The following is a 5,664-nucleotide window of genomic DNA, read 5'->3' as shown; positions in this document are numbered from 1 at the left end:
ACCATCCATAACCCTAACATCCACTCCACCCGTCACCACCACCATCATCCGCACTAAATCATAGTTTCATCCCTATTGTATTTTGAATCTACAAAGGGCATAAATACAAAAAATGTAGATTAGGAAGTTACATTTCGATGACACTTGGTTTCATAATTTTCTAAGTACGGGAGAATATTTGGTGAATATGTTCCCTTGGTTGTGCGAACTGCTTGCTATAATAAATCTAAATCTTGAAGGAATTTGAAAAAAATAAATCCCTAGACACACGTATGTATCTAAACACTAGGCAATGATATCGCTCGTTCGCTTAAGTAAAAGTCCGAAGAAATATTAAGAACGAAAGCAGAGATGAACGCCAAGATTTTAACGTGGAAAAACCCAATCGAGAAAAAACCACGGATCCAAACTCGGATCAAAACCAATCACTATAATAGTAGCAGTTACAAGAATGACTCACAAAACACCCCGTCAATCCAAACGACTTTGTTTCTCTCAGTCTTGATCGCTAGAACCCACGATTCACTGCTTCTTGTGATTGAAATCCAATCTCAGTAGCCCTCGAGATTAATCTTTCGTCTAGATCACCCTTAAGACGAAAGATTAAATTCTTGTAGATGAGTGGAACATAGTTAGTTGAAGAATCGATGTAGCCTCAAGAAGTCTCCTTCAATAATATTTCTTCAACTCACCTTGAGATAGGATTTCACAATCCTTATATATGATCTTAAAGATAGAGACAAATCCGAGTCTTATCCGTACTCACGAACTTCAAGATAGAGCCAACTCCGAGTCTTATCCGTACTCATGATCTTCAAGATAGAGCCAAATCCGAGTCTTATCCGTACTCATGATCTTCAAGATAGAGCCAAATCTGAATCTTATCCGTACTCATGAAAGTCCAATATTTTTAAACTTTGTTGGTGCGTTCGAACAGGCTCGAGTGCATTCGAACGCGACAGCTTGAATTCTTCAGGTTGCGTTCGAACGCGTTTGTGAACACGGCTCTCTGTCTGTGTGAACGCAGTGCCCGCGTTCGAACTCGTTTGTGAACGCGGTGTGAACTCAACAGCTTTTCTCCAATAACCTTGCAATTCTTCAGACCAGAGATATTCTAGACTTGTGTAAAGCTCATATACATGTAAAAAATACACTTAGAATATTTTGTACACAATTGCCAACAAATAAAAACCTAACAATCTCCCCCTTTGGCAATTTGTGACAAAACACCTAGGTTACAAGATATTACAAAGACTTCAAATTGAGCAATCAACAAGTCTAGAATATTTTGCACATCAAGCCCTGCAAATAAACATATACCAATCCAAGATCAAGTGAAAATAACTTGAAATGAATAAACAATCTAAACACAAGTTATCAATGTAGCATAAATTCAAAAGTACTTAAGCAGACAAAGTTCATAGTTACTTCAAGCAAACTTCAAAAGTGTAACAACCCAATCCCAAAAAAAAAAAAAAAAATGCATGGGCACGACGTGGCCGGCCACAGTGTGACCGGCCTCGTGCCCATGCAGTAGGGCTGCGTGGGGGAGGTGCCACGCACCCCCCCCCCCCCTCGCGTCGCCGTAGCCAACCGGCTACGGCCATCTGGCAGCGGCGGGCCCCAGCACCGCCGCAGCCACCGCCAACCTCCCACCGCCTTCCCTCTCTCTCTTTAAATCTCTCTCTCTCTCTCTCTCTCTAGATGCTCTCTCTCTATCTCTCTCTTTCTCTCGCCGAGGCCGGTCGTCGCCGTCGCCACCTCCTCGAGCGCCGGTGAGCTCCTCTCTCTCTCTCTCCCTCTCTCTCTCTCTCTCTCTCTCTCTCTCTCTCTCTCTCTCTCGCTGGGCTCGTCGGAGCCGAGCCACCGGCTAGAGGCCGGCCGCTGGCTGGCCAGCAGCGGCCGGTGCCCTCCCCGCCGACCCGGGTCCGCAACCTCCTCCCTCACCTCCTCTCTTTCTTCTCTTCCTCTTCTCTTCTTCTTCTTCTTCTTCTTCTTTCTTCTTTCTTTCTTTCTTTCTTTCTTTCTTTTTCTCCTTCTTCCTCAGCTCCTCTTTTCTCTTTCTACACAGTGTTGGGCTCGGCCCAGCACTGTAGCAGACAGTGCTGGGCCGAGCCCAACACTGATGGCAGTTGTAATTAAATTATTAATTAATTAGTTTATTTATGTTATTTATTTAAGTATTTTGCTTCTTAATTAATGCAAATAGATTATTTAGACATTAACTATTTTAATAATATTATATATCCTTCAATGTAATTTTATTAATGATAATTTTTATAATTAATGATTAATTAGGCATAAATATAGGTAATACTTATATTTATTTATTTACTTACTTATATGTATATTAGATTAATAGATAAATTTGTAAATTATAATTATTAGATTTATATTCTAATATTCTTATGATATACATTTTTAAGTAACTCTATTAATTTATTATACATTATTATTTTGTAGCAAATAAGATAATGACTACATAGTCCCTAATTAATCAAGATATAATTTAATTATAATTAGATTTTTATCTATATTTTATTTATAATTAAAATCTAGCCAATCATAAAAACAAGTAGAAATTCTAAAATCTAATAAATCATCATATTTTACTCGAACGGATTATAATGGGATAAACAACTAACTTTATGTTACTTAAACATTTTCAGATCCCGAACCCCCTTATTTGAGACCCCGTGGACCTTGCTAGCGATGAGTGTCACTCGGTTACCTGACGGACGTGAGAGATGCGTGGTTTGTATCTTCTGATCAGACGGTGAGTAGTCTTATCCCCTAGATCCCTTTCTCAAATTAGGATATATTATATATTATGTACATGCATGTTTTGGCCTCCAGCATGATTATATGACTTTATATAGAGATGATTTCAGTCGAGCATATTTTATCATGCACTGGATTAGACTGATCTGGGATATGAGTACATTGGTGATATATATAGATGATTGGAGTTAATTATGCTGTTATGGTTTTATGTCGGGATGATTTCTATCATGAGTATGCATGTGATAGATTAGCATGAGTATGCATGTGTTAGATACATAGTTGGAGTTTGCATTACATCATTTTGCTCTTGATTCCTATTCCACCTAAATTCCTGTTATGCATTGACTTGTTATTGATAGGATATATGCATATGATTTGTCATTTAAAAAGGAAAGCATGAAATGTGATTGATAGGATAGTTGATAGAAAGCGTGAGGATACCCGAGTGGGCGCGAGGGTTAGGACGCGCTTGGTGGATGATTGATCGCTCGACATGGTCGCGATCCTGTTGGCCTTACGTCCGAGGTCGTTAGTCTGTGTGCGCAGTAGACATTCGGACACATGCCGTTCGCCAGGGCATATGTGGCGAGTTATCCTCACGAGATTTCTATCAGCTAGAAGGGTGCCCGGTCTGGATGGATGTTGATACCCTAGCGGATGGCAGGGTATGGTTATATTTGAGATACTCCTTGCGGATGGCAGAGTATGCTCTGAGCCTTCAGGCATGATGTTGAGACCGGGTACCGGGTGTTGACTGTGCACAGTGGTCTAGTATGATGATATTATACCGAGATGTCGGTGATGATCGTGATATTGAGAAATGCATATGATTTCATTATCATTCGGTTACCTGATTATCGAGTGGTCAATATGCATCATATATGGTTGCGTTTGATATCATAGCATAGTCATGATCGACATGCATCATGTGTCATATTTGAGAGAGAGTTATGATGATAGATGACATGAAGATTTGTTTACTCATGGTCGAGGATTATATACTTTTATCAGTTATGACGTGTTATCGACTTTTCATTTATATATTATTGAGGATACATTCATATACTCATTCATGACATGATACTCTTTCTGATTCATATTATCCAGTACATGATTTACTCTCTCTTTGGCATCACTGATTCGGGGTAAGGTCTATTCACTGAGCATTTTGCTCATTACTCTCTTTATTTCTTTTCTAACCCCCTCAGATATGTGGTACGTGATAGCGACTTGAGAAGATATTTTAGAGCGATGATGAGGTGAGCTATAGATGCGAGATGGTATAGATGATAGTTTATATAGAAATCGAGTTGTACCAATATTTGATATTTGTACTCTTTTGTATTAGACAATGAGTTGTATAATACAGGTCGAATTATAGAGTAACCTTGTATTAGTTATTTTAGTTGTATCTTGATGGTTTGTTGTGGCTTGTGTGGGTCCTGCTAGATTATGTGGCGGTCTAGTGTATATTATTGTGGACTTTGATATTCATATACTAACAGGTTTATTTGGTTAAGAGTATGATTTATTTGGTGATGGATTATGTGATCATGAATATGTTAGCAGGTGTTATTTGATGATATCATGATTATATGTGCACAGGAGAGTATCCGTGCGTGACGAGCCCCGCCCGACTTGTCGCGCGTGCCGTGCGGCCGCGTGGGCGTGCACGTGCCGTGCCGGGCGGGGGCGTTACAAAAAGTACTTAAGTCTCTCATAAACTCCCCCTATACACATACTCCCCCTACACACCTAGACACTAACCTAGACACTAAGACACTCTCCCCCTTTTTGACACAAATGCCAAAGACTAGGAACTCGGAGGAAACTGACGATGAAGAATCATCAACACAGAGTCGAGGGAGGTGAAGAAGGCGGCCTTGGTTTCTTGGTAACTGTAGCTTTTTTAGGCATTCTAGAGAAGGAAAAAAGTCGCAAGATTCAACATATGCCCAAAGAATACAAAAAAAATCCAAAAATTCTAGAAACCATGAAGACCCTAAGTGAAATCCATCTTCCACTTAAAAATGCAACGTGATCAAAACTTGAAACTACACGAAATCAATCAAGATCAATAGACTTTGGAGATGCACTTCTAGAAATTCAAAATACATTCAAGACATAGAATATGACAATCAAATGAAATAAGTCATACACAGATCAATCAAGTCATCAAAAGCATATTATAATCAATTCGAATGCATCACTCAAAATTACATTAATCTTGATTGATCATAACGATATGCATATGCAAGATGAGCATAGATAACATGAACCAATCTTCTTAAACAAACTTTACTATATAAACAATGATGCAACACAGTAGTCAAACCGACTTAGTATAGAAATTTTGCACTTTTCGACTTATTCTCCATAATACAGCAGGAATTTTTCCTGTAATTTTTTTTTATTGAAACATATATATGCAATGATGGCTTTCACACATGAGTAGGTAGCCCTTTTCTTGTAGTACAAATCAAACGATGTGCAAGAAGAAATTCACATATATCATTTTTTTTTAAAAATTTACAAATAATGTACTGAGTCAAACTGGACTCGAAACAAGACGGCTTTCACACTAACTCATTGTAGCCCTTTTCATTGATCTTTTATAAAAATATATTTGATAACTAAGCATGAGGTCAAACTGTGCAAATCAAAGTTAATAGAGAGCTATTTAAAAAAATATTCATGATATCATGCTCACTCAAGAATACACATACGTTATGAGGCATTAAAAATTTATTATTATAGAAGTCGAGGAAGTGACAAATTCAAAATTGAAACAATATACTACAAGATGACAAAATTGACTATAATAACTCATAATCAAGAGAAAAATCATATTTTTATGTCAAGAGGATATTATTGAATCTA

At 38.1% G+C, this 5,664-nt stretch overlaps 1 long non-coding RNA gene across 1 annotated transcript; it reads left to right on the top strand.

Moving 5' to 3' along the window:
• The first annotated feature begins 1,703 nt into the window (after positions 1 to 1,703).
• LOC140760594 (uncharacterized) lies at positions 1,704 to 4,116 on the top strand. Its single transcript, XR_012104412.1, has 3 exons — positions 1,704 to 1,775; positions 2,670 to 2,776; positions 3,993 to 4,116. It is a non-coding gene; the product is annotated as an uncharacterized lncRNA (long non-coding RNA).
• The last annotated feature ends 1,548 nt before the right edge of the window (positions 4,117 to 5,664 follow it).

This window comes from Typha angustifolia, chromosome 5, assembly GCF_048772165.1.
Source record: "Typha angustifolia cultivar Huaian chromosome 5, ASM4877216v1, whole genome shotgun sequence".
In the NCBI taxonomy this organism is placed as follows: domain Eukaryota; kingdom Viridiplantae; phylum Streptophyta; class Magnoliopsida; order Poales; family Typhaceae; genus Typha; species Typha angustifolia.
Note: the sequence above shows the minus strand (reverse complement) of the source record. Positions and strands in the feature narration are given on the sequence as shown.